Source organism: Malurus melanocephalus, unplaced genomic scaffold (assembly GCF_030028575.1).
Source record: "Malurus melanocephalus ecotype Western Australia unplaced genomic scaffold, MMel_1.1 scaffold_32, whole genome shotgun sequence".
In the NCBI taxonomy this organism is placed as follows: domain Eukaryota; kingdom Metazoa; phylum Chordata; class Aves; order Passeriformes; family Maluridae; genus Malurus; species Malurus melanocephalus.
The window spans coordinates 24,575-38,330 of NW_026623264.1; the positions used below are offsets into that span (position 1 = coordinate 24,575).

Consider the following 13,756-nt stretch of genomic DNA (forward strand, 5'->3'; position numbering starts at 1 on the left):
GGGAAAGGAGGAAATTGTTACATCTATTATTCAGTCTTGTCTCTATTGATTTAATCCAATGCAGAAATAGGGTTCTAATACTGACAGATTAATTCCTGAAAATCTAGGCCTTACAGGAAATGTTTTGTAATCAAATCCTTTCTCCCAAGTAATGATATAGCAAGAATCACTCAGCACTTTTTAGCATTACTTCTGCATAACGGGGGTGGGTCTCTTGAATGGGTCAAACTGCATAAACTTTTCGTCTGGAGATTTGCCTTTTGGAAGTTGTCCTGAAAATAGTTTTCTGTGTGACTGTATTCTAAATAAATACACATACAAGATAGATCAAGTACACCCACGTGTACATAATGTTAAATGCATGCTTATGAGAAACATAAGGTTACARTGATCWCAGGAACACACAATMWTAGAATAATTCAAGTTGGAAGGGACCTCTAAAGGCCAYCTAGTCCAASCTGCCTGCAATGTGCAGGGACATYTTCAGCTCAATCAGAGTGCCCAAAGCCCCATCCAACTGACCCTGTATGTTTCCAGGGATGGGGAATCGATCACTCGTAGGCAGCCTGTTCCAGGGTTTCACCACCCTCATGGTAAAATTTCTCTTCCTTATATCTAATCTAACYCCACCMTCTGTTAGTTTAAAGCCATTATCACCTGTCCTATCACTCTACACTCTTGTAAAAAGAGCCTCTCCAACTCTTATAGGCCCCCTTTAGTATTGCATGGAGCTATAAGGTCTCCTTGGAGCCTTCTCTTCTCCAGGCTGAACAACCCCAACTCACTCAGCCTTCATAGGAGAGGTATTCTAGCTCTCTGAACATCTTCATGGACCTCCTTCATCTGGGCAAAGACKTGTTCCAACAKAKCCAGGTCTTTCCYGTGTTGGGGACCCCAGAGCTGGATGCAGCACTCCAGAYGAGATCTCTYCACAGCAAAGAAKCCCMTCCCTTGACCTGYTGGCCAGGCTGCTTTTGATGCAGCCCAGGATACAGTCGGCTTTCTRAACCACAAGCACATATGRCCAGGTCACATTCAGCTTTTCATGCACCCCAAGTCCTTCTTCACAGGCCTGCTCTCCATCCATTCATCCTCCAACTTGTATTGATACCAGGGGTTGCCCCAGCCCAGGTATGTTRCATTTGGCCTTGTTGAATCTCGTGAGGTTTCCATGGTTTTCCTGCTTCTGGAGCTTGTCCAGGTCCCTCTGGATGGCATCCTGTCCTTCAGGCCTGTCAATGGCATCACTTGGCCTGGTGTCATCTCCAAATTTGCTAAGAGTGCACTTGATCCCTTGGTCTATGTTATTGATGAAGACATTGAAGAGCACTGGTCCCAGTACRGACCCCTGAGGGACATYACTCRTCCCTGATCTCCACCGGSACATGRAGCCATTGACCACTACCCTYTGGATGCCATCATCCAAACAATTTCTCATGCAATAGACAGTCTACACATGAAATTTGTATCTCCAGTTTAGAATGATGTTGTGAAGACTGTATCAAAGGCCTTACAGAAATCCAGACAAATGACATCTATAGCCCTTCCCTTGTCCACKAATGTAGTCACACCACTGTAGATTGCCCCTGTGTTGGTCAGGCAGAACTTGCACTTGCTGAAGYCATGTTGGCTGTCCTGATTTACCTCCCCATCCTCCATTTGACACACCATAATTTGTAGGAGGATCCATGCCATGATCTTCCCAGGCAAAGAGATGAGGTTGACAGGTCAGTAGTTCCCATGATGTTTAAATACACTTTAACTTTCCATTTCAAATTATACAAATAATCTGGCCTTTTACTGAGTCCATGTTTTGAACCATCAGCACAATTTTAAAGAACCTGTCARAAAAATAAATGTTTGGCACAACAGCAATTATCATAGCAGCTTGAGTGTACAATTCCAGTGAGTGGTGGTAGGCTAAAGAAAAGATAAAGACTAGAAGTGAATTTTAGGTGCAGTCAAATGACTGGGCATAATGATGGGTTAAAACAGTATTCCCACTACAAATATAGTAGCAAAATCCCTGAATGAAGAGAGYAAGAGAGCAGAAGTTTGCATGAAAACACACCATCTTGGCAAGAATTGCTTATTCCTACCTTTACTCAAAAATGTGTCTTTTAGCTGTATTTTTTCATCTCACTCCTTTGTTTGATTGAAAGCTGGGAAGGAAAGAACCATCCAATTGTATTGAAGTGACACTGTAATTTAGGGATCRTTCTTTTAAAATGTACTATGACAACAGATTAACTATACCGGGCCATCAGATTGAGCTCTTTGTCTGGGATTCACTTTTGCCCATACTATAGTTTCTGTTTTCTTTCCAGTATCTCAGGATGCAAGAGCTGCTCTTCTCAGGAGTCTCCTCCCTTCCTCTTATTACCACTCAAAAAATTTCACCTGAGCCCTGACTGGCCTTGGAAAAACGTTCCTCATCTCACATCCTCTCTCTGAGGCCTTCCTAGAAATCCTCATTGTTTTGTGAAGCCTTCAAGCTGGTACCATCTCCTAAGGTGTGCCACATGGAACTCTAGTTTGCCATATGCAGAACCATGAATCTGATAGAARTGTTTTGAGGCAGGATTGCACAAATTAAGGGTGAAATTAGTTTTGCTGTGCTGCATCCTATAGTAGTTTGTGGAGAAGAAGGTGTGCCAGGAAGCAAAGAAAAGCAGCCAAGAGAGATAACTAATGTTGTTTGAAACAAACTGATAACAGTTTTTACCACATCCTGCTGTGAGAAATAAGCATGGAAGATGATTACTGAAGAAGGCAAAATAATGYCTAAAGAACAGAGTGGGGAGGATTGTTCTGTACCCTAACTCATGTCTCTGATGTCCCTCTCCTCCATCCAGCCTGATTGATCTACTTTTTCTACCCAGATGGATAAAACAGTGGCATCGAAAACCATGGTCGCTTTCTGTGCTAGGGTGTGAGAGCGCTGCAGCAGACGGAGCGGTCCGGCCCTGGGGCAGCTCCCTGTCCCGATGGGGCAGGCTCGCTGTCCCGATGGGGCACGGTCCCCGCCGGCGGCCTGGCAGTGCCACCAGCTCTGGGAAGCCGCTCCCGAGGCGCTGCATGTGGGGAGGACGGCGTGGCTCCGGATTATCCGCCGGTTTAGCGGGAGGATGGCGGTAATCCGTCCCCGGATCGCACAATGCCGCGTTAACCGGCAGCCGCAGGCCCTGCGCTCCCTCGGGCAGCTGCAGCCGCGGGGCCCCGAGCGGGAGCGGGGCCGGTTGCGAGTCCCCGGCTGACCCCGCGGTGCCGCCGCGCGGGGGGGCTCTGCTCGGGGCGGGCCGGCGGCGGGGGCGGCACCCACAGCGACAGCGACAGCGACGGCGGCTCCGCCTGCGCCGGCGGGGAGCGGCGGTGGCCCGTGGCCTCCCCGGGGTGGGAGAAGCCCCGTGAGGGGATCCCGTCATCCCGCGGCCGCGGCGGGAGGAGCGCGGCTGACGCGGCAGGGAGGAGGAAGCGGCAGCCCGAGCGGGCGGGCGGACGGACGGACGGACGGACATCCCCGGCTCGCCCCGGCCGGCGGAGGGACGGAGGGTCGGAGGGAGGCAGGTACGTGAGGGGTGCAGCCGTCCGGGAGTCCGTGCCCCCTCCCACGGGCGTGGTAAAGAGGGGCCGTCCGGAGCTGCGGCGGTTCAGCGGCCGCGGGGACTCGGGACTCACTCGTGGACGCGGGACTCGGGGACGTTTCGCTTCCCTTTTGTTTCACCCCGAAAACGCCTGCGTGCTTTGCCTGCACCCGCGGTGTTCCCGGGGAGCGTGTTCGGCGCGGCCCTCGGCAGGCTCCTGCGCAGGGGGCCGGGAAGGGCTGAAAGTGTTCCCCAGGAAAGCGCTGCTCCGCGTGGGCGTGCGGCTCCAGCGGCTGGGATCCTCTTACGGACAGGGGGCAAAGTGCTCGCAAGGGAATAAACAAACAAACATGCAGAAACTTCTGCTCTCCCCGCCCCCGTCGCTATAATTCTGGATATTATATTTGTGAAGAAGTTGTAAAGTAATTTAGTGTTTCACATTCTCTTTCGTTTTTTTTTTTTTTTTCTCAAACTCCCACTCTTCTCCAGCAGTGTTACTGGCTCCTGCTAGTACTCTTGCCCTAATGTTTTTAAGCGTGTGTGTGTAGTTTTACCTACTGTGTTTTATTTTGCATGGCTGGCTTGGTGGGGGAGAGTTTGATTTTTGGGTTGCAACTAAAGACACCACAAACTCCATTTCATTTCCACTACTTAATTCCATAAAGACAGTAAAGCTGTGCTGGAAGGAGACATTTAAGAGGTGAAGAATGGCTTGGCGTTTTTACATTTAGAGYAGGTGAAAGAGCTCTTTTTCAGAGAGTCCCCCAGCATCTCCAGATGAGGAGACCGTGGTTGGCTTTGCTTTTTGCCTCGCAGGGGAAAAGCAGTGAACACAGTTTGGGTCTGCATTCCCGCTTTCTGGTGGTCTCTGTGCCAGGGAGACAAGGGCTGGGATTGCTTCTTTACCCGTTTAAGCATTTTCAGCGTGATAGAAGGTCGGAGGCAGGGAGAGAATTAAATGCTTCCAATTTCTGTGCAGAAAGAGTGGCAAAGTACGGTGCTTCCTGTACAGGTCTTTTACGGGAAGGTAAAAATCTGACGCAGACTTGAAGGATTTGCATTAAGGAGAGAACTGGTCGAGCATGAAAGAGTATCCTATAACATTCACCTGCATGACTATGTATTGCCGGATGTCTGCCTTAATGCTTTTGTGAGCATTGGTCAGAGCTCTTTGGCTTCCCCTGCAAAGGTTTTTTTTTTTTTTTAAACTGAATTTTGCCAGTCTCTTTCCCTTAAATTTTAAGATTGTATGAAGARCAGAAGTATGCACTAGTTGGCAGCAAAACCCACTTAGTGATCTCCGTGTTTCTGTCCAGTAAGTACTACAGCCTCTTTATTGCATGCTCTAAGTATTGAAATAGCATTGACATTTATGCCAGACACTCAAAATAGATGTTGACAGCCCTTCCATTTAATTTCTTTCATGCTAATCTAATAAATTCAGTATCTGTTGTAATCTTAAAAGAGGATTAAACATTTCCTGAGGGAAAGTTATGCGGACAGGTGATGCACTGCATCCAGAGTGCTGCAAGACTTGTAATTCATTGCTTCTGTTGTTCTGAGGGGATCTTCATCCTGATAATCAACAACCCACAGGAATTGTTGCTTTTTATTATCACAGTGTGCGTTCTCATTCTGTAACGAAAGATATCTTTCTAAGAAGACAGACAAAGCTGAATGTCCAAGTCTCACTGAAGAGAAGTCTTCAAATGACCTATGGGGGGACTTTAGTTGCGTGGTTCCTAGTCCACTCTGCTTATGAAATAATGTATTGCAATGAGCTAGTAGTTCAAGTTTTAAGATGTGAGCACTTTAAAATCACTACGCTGTTCATTTTTTGACTTGTTTAAAGTCAATCTACAAGTAGGTGGATAATTTGACTGTAATGGCATGTGTTTAAAATAGTGATTGGTGGTTTTTAATATGCTTCAGCCTAGCTAGCTGGAATAGCTGCAAGCCTCCAAAGCTGACTTGACCCAGCAACAAGATATTTCAATAAGGTATGCTGAGGGCCAAAAATAAAGTATATTAAATAAAATGAACAGGTATCGGCAAATAAAAATAGATGCAAAGCATCTCTTGTCTCTCTTGGGATCTGGGGTTTATGATGGAAATCATCTGTCGATCTAAAATGCTGTGCATGCTAATTGCTGGTTCATGTTAATCATCACTGTGTAAGAGGGTATGTCAAATCTTATTTTCCATCCCATCCATACAGGATAAGCTTCTAATAAGCTGTGATCCTTGAGCCATATCCACACATCAGTTCTCTCCTGGRTTATCCTCCCTCTATCCCAGATGATTTTCCAGATGGTTTCAGTTTTATAATCTGCATGCAAGTAACTAGCACTTTTTTGTCCTATGACTACAGGCCATTTTATACACAAATGCCCTGCTTTTCTGCATGGAAATAGAACTGAAATTACACATATTTGGAGTTCCTTTTTTTNNNNTTTTTTTTTTTTTTTTTTTGTTTTGGCTGTCTAACTTGTCATTTAGAAGAATGTTATTTTGAAGGAATGGGCGCTTCCCGAAAGGAAAGACACTGTTGGTTGGTTTAGTGACTTCATTTTTGGCCATCCCTAAGTCATTGATGACTTATTCTGTTATGATTTTTTTTTCTATAGACTGAGGAACTAGAAACTACCACAAATACTGTATTTATATAGACTGAGCTGTAGTAAGGCAATATGCTGTCTTTATTTGAGGTTAGCTCTGTGAGTATTTTTATTGAAGGATTCATTTTGTTCTAGTTTAAGTAGTATCCATATGCTAAAACATCCTACAAAGCAAACACACTTTCCAAAGTAGAACTGAAGGGCTTCAGCATACTGTAAGAACATTTTAAAATATGTTAATCAGGCTCCTGCTTGCATTCCTAATTCTCAAACTGAATTTATTCCCCCAAGTCTTCCAAACCACTTAACACTGTGTCTGCCTGATAATGAAAGTGTCTTAAAGATATTGGATCTCCCTCTTTGAGCAGAAAGTTCTTAAGTGCCTTATCTAGAGCTGCTGTAGTTGAGCATCAAAGCCCTTAGGAGATGAAGAAAGTAGGGCACCTGGCAAGCACATTGTAAACACCCGCACTGATGGGATCAGTGTGTCTCGAAATTCAGTTGTGTATTTCCTTCTGAGAGCRCTGCCAGAAGAGGAGCCATTGCTCACCTTTCCCACAGAGCTGCTGTGGGATTTGTCTAAACAGTCTGTTCTGGTAGTTGAAACCTGGGCTCCTGTGCCCGAGGGGTTCAAACCTGCATCTCCTCTCACCTCTGCGGCTGTTGAATAGGCTGAAGGAAGCAAGGAGAAGGGCATCTCATGGAAGATGCAGCAGGTTGCCCGAGGCTGACATGAGGGAGCACCAGAACCTTGACTCTGTCACAGCAGTTTATGGGATGAGGGCTGGGATCTGGGGTTGCTTGGCGATGATGAGACTTATCAGAGGTCAGCATTTCCGTAATACCCTCTGTATTTCAAGAAAGGAGCAACACTTGGCTAATTTCTCTAGGAGGGAACTGGGCCCAGTAGAGGAGCAGGCTCAAACATCTGGAATGGGTAGTGACAGCKGTTGGTGGTCCCAGTTTAGAAGTTCAAGCCTGCAAGCTGAAGTGGGTAAAGTGTCCAGTGTTTCCTTCCAGAAAGCACTATTTCCAGTGCAGGAATCTCCATCCTGGGCCACCACTCTCGCACTGTGTATCTGTGTAGAGATAGGTGTTACCCTGCCAGTTTTGTATTACTCAGGTTTTTAGCTGRTGTTTTATGTGTTCCATGCCACAGATTTGTGTGTTTGTATCTTGACCTGTAACTCCATTCCCTTGCCCAGTTCTGTGTCACAATTCTTTCTCCCTATTCCTCAGCAAAGGAAGAAGGCTGTATCTTCGTGTGACCTTTTCACTCCAGTTTCTCCGACACTCTGTGAGCATCATCTGAGGAGACGGAACTTCCTTATTCCCTCATGTTTGAAGTGCTTTGCTTTGCAACTACAGTCTCTCTKTGGTTTAGGGCAGGAAAGCACCTGGGGGTTGGGGGAGCGTGGGTAAGCAAGATTGATGTCTAAATTTATTTCACAGCTCCTTTATTCAAAGAGATGTCACATCTTACTTCTTGGCACTCTTCTTTGAAACTGTGAGGGCAACTGGCAAGCTGCTAGTGCTGAGTGCCTTGCCAAATACTATTGCAAAATATTGCCAGGGCAGAAGTTGCAAAGCTTTAAAGACTGATACGTTTCTCATGGAGTAAACCAGAGGGCTACCAACTTCTGATCCTTTGCCTCTGCTGAGAAGCAGGACTGACATGTTTCCATCACCTTATGCTGCTGTGCTGCTGCTGTCTGTTCCAGCCCTTGGGATTAGTTTTCCTTCAATGGCAGTTCTCCATCTCTTGTTCGCTGTTGTGAAATAACTGAGGAAACATAACTGTTTAAAATATCTTCACTGTACTGTTAATTGTGAGATATTTTGGAACAAACATCAGACCGAGGAAAGCTTTGTCTCTGATCCCAGACTCAATGTTGCTAATGCAGCAGGTGCATCAAGATAGCTTTGCTATGAAGTTATACCTCATATTTGAGTGTTTATTGAAGATCCATGCAACTGAAATCAATCCCAGCTATTTATCAATATAATACAGGATGCAAAATCTGAGATCTAAATACATGCAAACTGTGTGCCAATTATTGAGACCTTGTAACTTTGCTGTGAAAACAAGGCACAAGTTGGAAACATTTCTCTTTTTCAGGAACTATCTTAATAGCTCTTTATTAATCTGGTCTCAAATTGATATTTTAAGGAGAAAATGTGAGAGCACTTGTAAAGTTTATTGTCCCATGGTATTGTGCATAATATTGCTTTACATGACATTTCTGGATTCAGCTAGGAAGATGAGCTGAAGGAGTAAGTGGTGCTCAGGGCTAAACATCTTAAATTATGCTGTTACTCTGGTTTGAAAGAACCTCAGAAGGTGGTGACCTAACTCAGGGTTGACCTTGAGTTCAGAAGGGCTGCACATTTGCCATGATTTATTAGCTTCAAGGCCCCTAGGGTTCACTCCCAAGCCTAACCCTTGCCYTCCATTATGATGGCTACAAATRGGGCAAGCTCTTACTATAGCTGCTATAGTTGCATCTGCTATTGAAATATCGAATTCCCGTTTTAACCCTTTTGCATTTTGGTGGAACACAGAATGGGCTTCCCRAGCTAGCTTTTGCTTTGGCAGTGGGGAAGTTTGGCTGGCTGCCACCAACTTGTCTGCTCGTGCATTTCCTTCTCCTAGACCAATATCCCATTTATGACTCCTAATGATAATGGAGTAAGGCTGTTCCCTTAACCTTGAGGCCCTCTGCAATTGTAAAAATAGCTCAAACAGTCTTGGGTTAGTAACTTCCTTAATTACCGCATCCTCTATTCTTTTAACCACCCCAMCCACATATAAAGAATCTGTTACTATATTCAAGGGGCCCTCAAAGTTCATCATGGCCCAGACCACTGCCAATAATTCTAAAGTTTGCAAGGTATCCTTTTCATCAGCAGGCAAAATCTTGTGTTTCCACRCCTGCTGCTCCTGCCAGGTAATAGCAGCTGTCCTTGACTTTTTCCCAGCATCTGTGTATACTGTGAGGGCGCCCGAGATTGGCTCTTCCTTTCTCTTCGGCTGTGTTATCCAGTTGAGCCCTCCTATCCAACGTAGTGGTGGTGCAGTGACGTCTCCTGTGGTAATTATGCTGCCCRATTCCAACACAGCTTCCTGCAAGTCTTGGCTATTTTGTAGATACCATTGTAAAGAATCCTTTTTCATTGGGAGCTGTATGACTGCAGGCTCCTGTCCAGTTATCTGTAGCACTCGCTCRCGCCCCCTTCTTATTAATTGTGCCAATGCTTCAATTTTTGAAATTAAAGTTTTCGATTGTTGTAACGGTGGAGAGAGCCATTCCAACACCCTGGTCTCCCCCGTTGTCTTTAACAGCTGTGTTAAAGCTCCCAACAAATGTGATACTCCATACCAAATTGTAAGTCCTATGGGGAGGCAGGGGTCATAACGATGAACATATCCCTGTGTAACACAGTCTGTTATCTGCTGAAGCACTTGTTGCTGGCGCCAACTCAATGCAATTGTTCTACAGGGATCGTTACCTTTTAGCAGCGGCCGCAATTCATTCAATAGTTCGTTTGGTATTCCCACTACCGGTTTGAGCCACTGCAGATCCCCCAGCAATTTTTGGGCATCATTGAGTGTTTTTAGGGATGTATTAAGAGTCAATTTCTGCGGAGTTACGATCTGCTTCAGATAATGTCCACCTAGATACTTCCAAGGGGCAGTTAACTGTATTTTTTCGGGAGCAATAACCAGGCAGTTCTTTGCTAGAGTGTCCCTGATAAAGTTTATGTTGTTGATCCATAAATTTGTTGGCTGAGCAAATAGAATGTCATCCATATAATTATAGGTAATTGTTTGAGGCCATTGTTTTCTCAACGGTTTCAACGCCCCATCCACAAAAAGCTGGCACAATGTGGGACTATTACGCATGCCKTGTGGCAAAACTGTCCATTCAAAGCGTTGGTCAGGCCCCTCTCTATTTAAGGCTGGGAGCATAAATGCAAAGCGACGAGCATCGTTGCTGTGCAATGCAATTGTGAAAAAACAATCCTTCAAATCAATAATCAATAGYGGCCAATTATAAGGCAACATTGTGAGATTAGGTAATCCTGGCTGCAGCGCCCCCATAGGTTCCATTTGCTCGTTAACGGCGCGCAAGTCGTGCAGCAGACGGTACTTTGCTGATTTTTTCCTAATTACGAAAATTGGGGTATTCCATGGGCTGGTAGATAATCGCAAGTGTCTCTGTTTCAACTGTTCTTGYACAAGTTCATGGGCGTGCTGTAGACTTTCCCGTTTTAAAGGCCATTGCTTTACCCATACCGGAGTATCAGTCTTCCAAGTAAGGGGAATCGGGAAAGTCCATGCAATGGCCATCAGGCTAAAGGGTGGTCATTGGTAAGAACAATGCCAAGCTGTGTGAGGATATCTCGGCCAATTAGGCATTGTACAATCGGGAGAAGCTGAACTACAGAAAAAATAGCCATAATAGTCTTTCCATCTATCGTGACCTGCAAAGTTGGTGATCGACTCGCAAGRGTCATGCCTCCAACACCTGTAACCRTTGTAGTWGCTGCTTGTACTGGCCAATGGGCTGGCCAATGGTGTGGAGACACTATGCTAGAATCGGCTCCAGTGTCGAGGAGCCCTGAAAGGACATGTTCCTCTTYYTGKTATGTAAGCGTCACTTTTCGTTTAGGTMTATCATATAAATTCAGTGTGAGTAGGGTGAGTCCTCCTGTTRAGCCAAAGCTGCCTTCTTCTCTGGAGGKGTCCTTTGCGGGGTTGATGCYCTTAGTCATTTGTTCTAAGGGCACCACTTGGGCARTTCGTTGTCCTTTTTGGATCTTTACTGGAGGAAATGGGGTATAGGCCATAATCATAATCTCTCCTGTATAATCAGCATCAATTACCCCAGGCAGTACAAATAGTCCCATCATAGATGCCGAGGATCTTCCTAGTASCAGCGCTCCGACAGCTTGCCCTTGTATCAAGATGGGTCCTTTAACTTTTGTAGAGATTTTGTGTGGTTGTGTTGTCAAGAGTACRGTCTCTACTGCRGCTGCCAAGTCCATCCCRAGGCTTCCCCTGGTAGCTGGCTGCAGTGAGCTGGCTGGTTGCAGAGCTYGGGTTGGATCACAGYGGCTACTTGTGTCCCAGCGYGGCTGCYGTGGTTCGCGCTGGCCCTTGAGTTTCCCTGCTGGCGTCGACAAGCTCCAGTGTTGTGTGTATCGGATGGACATTTTACACACCATACTCCCGACRAATGTGACCCATTCCCCCGCATCTGAAGCATTTCATTCGCCCGGTTTGATGTGGATTAGTCACCGCAGATGCTTGGAGAGGTGCAAGAGCAGCTAACACCTGATTCTGTGATACCTTCGCCTGTTCCTGGAGCACCTTTGCCTGCTCTTGAAGACMCAAGCCTATCTGTTTCAATGCGTCTACCACAAAAGCTTGCGGTCCGACCGGCATTGAKGCTATCTTTTCTCRTGCCTCCTCTATTGTCCAATGTGCCCCCAGTGTATTAAGTATAYTTCGGGTAGCAGAGTTGCAATTTTGTATCGCACATTGTTTCAAGAGAGCCCCTCGCATATACTCAGGTACTCCAGCTCTTTCAATAGCAGTGGCAACCTTGTCTATAAATGCTCCAAATGTCTCYTCTCGCCCCTGTTTTATTCCCATATAGATGGGTAGGCCACCTGGTTCCTTCACCAAATCTATAGCCCTGCGAACCAACCTCATTGCCTCTTGGCATTTATCTGGCCCGAGTAAAGCTTGTGCTTCAGTACGAATGTATGGACCTAGTCCCATCAATTCCTCTATTGTGACACCGTAGAGTGAGTCTCCTGGCTGACACTGCACTGCTACAGCGGCATTGACCTCTGCTTGCCAATGTGCATTGAACAACAATTGCTGATGCTGTGAAAAGATCAATTTTGCAATTCCTCAGCAATCAGCTTGCAGTAAAACCTGAGTGCTCCATAAATAATCAAGCATTTGCTTCACCAGCTCACTARTAACTCCAAACTGGCTAACTGTTGATCGTAATTGGGATAATAACTTCCAATCTAATGCCGACATGGTTGCCAACATATCCCCTCCTTGTTGCGGGTCAAAGGTCACGGGACAAGCCAACTGTGCTGCTGCTTGAACAGCCTGATCATCCCCCTTCTCCATCCCTTCCCTTGCCAGAGCCGCCCAAGCCTCACGACGATCCCGAGCCAGGGCCTCTGCTAGGTCAGATTTTGCCCCAGGGACCGGCTCACTAGCAACAATGGGATTTGGAGCCCTTGGCTCCTGTTCTGGAGGTGCTGGTGGGGCRGATGGCAGGGGTTGCGTCTCCTGAATGGAGGGTAAGGGTGGGGCAAGTGGTTTATTGTCCGCCTCTACGTCTGCGGGTTGTGAAGGGGGTAACTGCACAGTGGAAACCGCAGGAGGCAGTGGTGTCCCATCTAAGTCATTACCATACGAGCTATTCTGTTGTTGCGTGGCTACTGCCTGTCTGGCTGCCTCCTTTTCTGCCTGATGTTGYAGCAATTCATTATGCACTACCTTCCATAACTTCCCCRTCTTCTTGGCKGTTTTATCATCTGCTAAAACCAATTCCTATAGTTTATCCCCAAACGTCCACCACTCTGATAGCATATGTATTGTATGTGGGTTCGTAAAGAATCCCTTTGCATACCTGAATGCTAATAACCCTGGCAATTCCTTTTGCAAGTCAATTCCTTTAACCTGCCTTCTTTGCAAAAATACAGTAAACAAATCATATGCTGCTTGCCTATCCATACCTATACGTCAGCGCTGTTGCAGCTCTCCAAGGTCTCAGCAGYAYGTCTCAGCCGGGCACGTCTTTTACGCCACCCAGGGCTCRGARCCTTTYGCCTGRAGMTCKTATCGCCRYCCCTGCYGCAAAGGAACCTGATCTCCTACTTYGATCCTCCTCTCCRTGGTGGTATCACRTCGGGGTCACCATTTGTTGGAAGAGCCGAAGGAAGACAAGCACACCCGATGATGATCAGCAAGTCTCAGTTTTATTTCAAGTCCTCCGCGTTTTTATAATCAAGATCATACATATTAATAAGCTCATACATAATGCAAAAGCATAGCTCATCATTGGACAATGCAATAACGGTCAACCCCACCCCATGTGCATACTTGCGGCTGCATTTCTTCATATCTCTGCTGATTTCGTCCTTTTCACATCCTCTTTATTGCAAAMGCATTCTATTATTGTACAACACTGGCTTCAAGGACACAGTCCTTGCAGTTCCCTYTAGCCCAATTAACTGAATCTTCTCRTGCCCTCCTCTATTCTGCAGCCATTCTTCAACAACATTSTCCACACATGACAACCTGTCCTAATGGTCAGTTATCCCTCTGGGGATTTCCCTACTCATTCTATGTGGTGCAAAGCACCACAGAGTCTCTCTTGGTAACCTCAAAGCCATTGGGAAGCTGCTGTTGGGTGCCCTTCAAGCTCCTCTTCTCAAGGCCAGGTAAGACCAGTTGCCTCCAACTCGTCCAGAGAATGTGCAACAGCCCATGACTTCTGTGTCTTGGCCTCTTCCATACCC

General features: G+C 46.2%; 1 protein-coding gene across 1 annotated transcript in view; it reads left to right on the forward strand.

The window, feature by feature from the left end:
• The first annotated feature begins 3,343 nt into the window (after window positions 1-3,343).
• SGK3 (serum/glucocorticoid regulated kinase family member 3) overlaps window positions 3,344-13,756 on the forward strand; it is a 60,524-nt gene continuing 50,111 nt past the window's right edge. The window contains exon 1 of the mRNA XM_057363890.1: window positions 3,344-3,567. The gene's annotated coding sequence lies outside the window, so the exon portion shown is untranslated. The remainder of the gene's footprint in view (window positions 3,568-13,756) is intronic.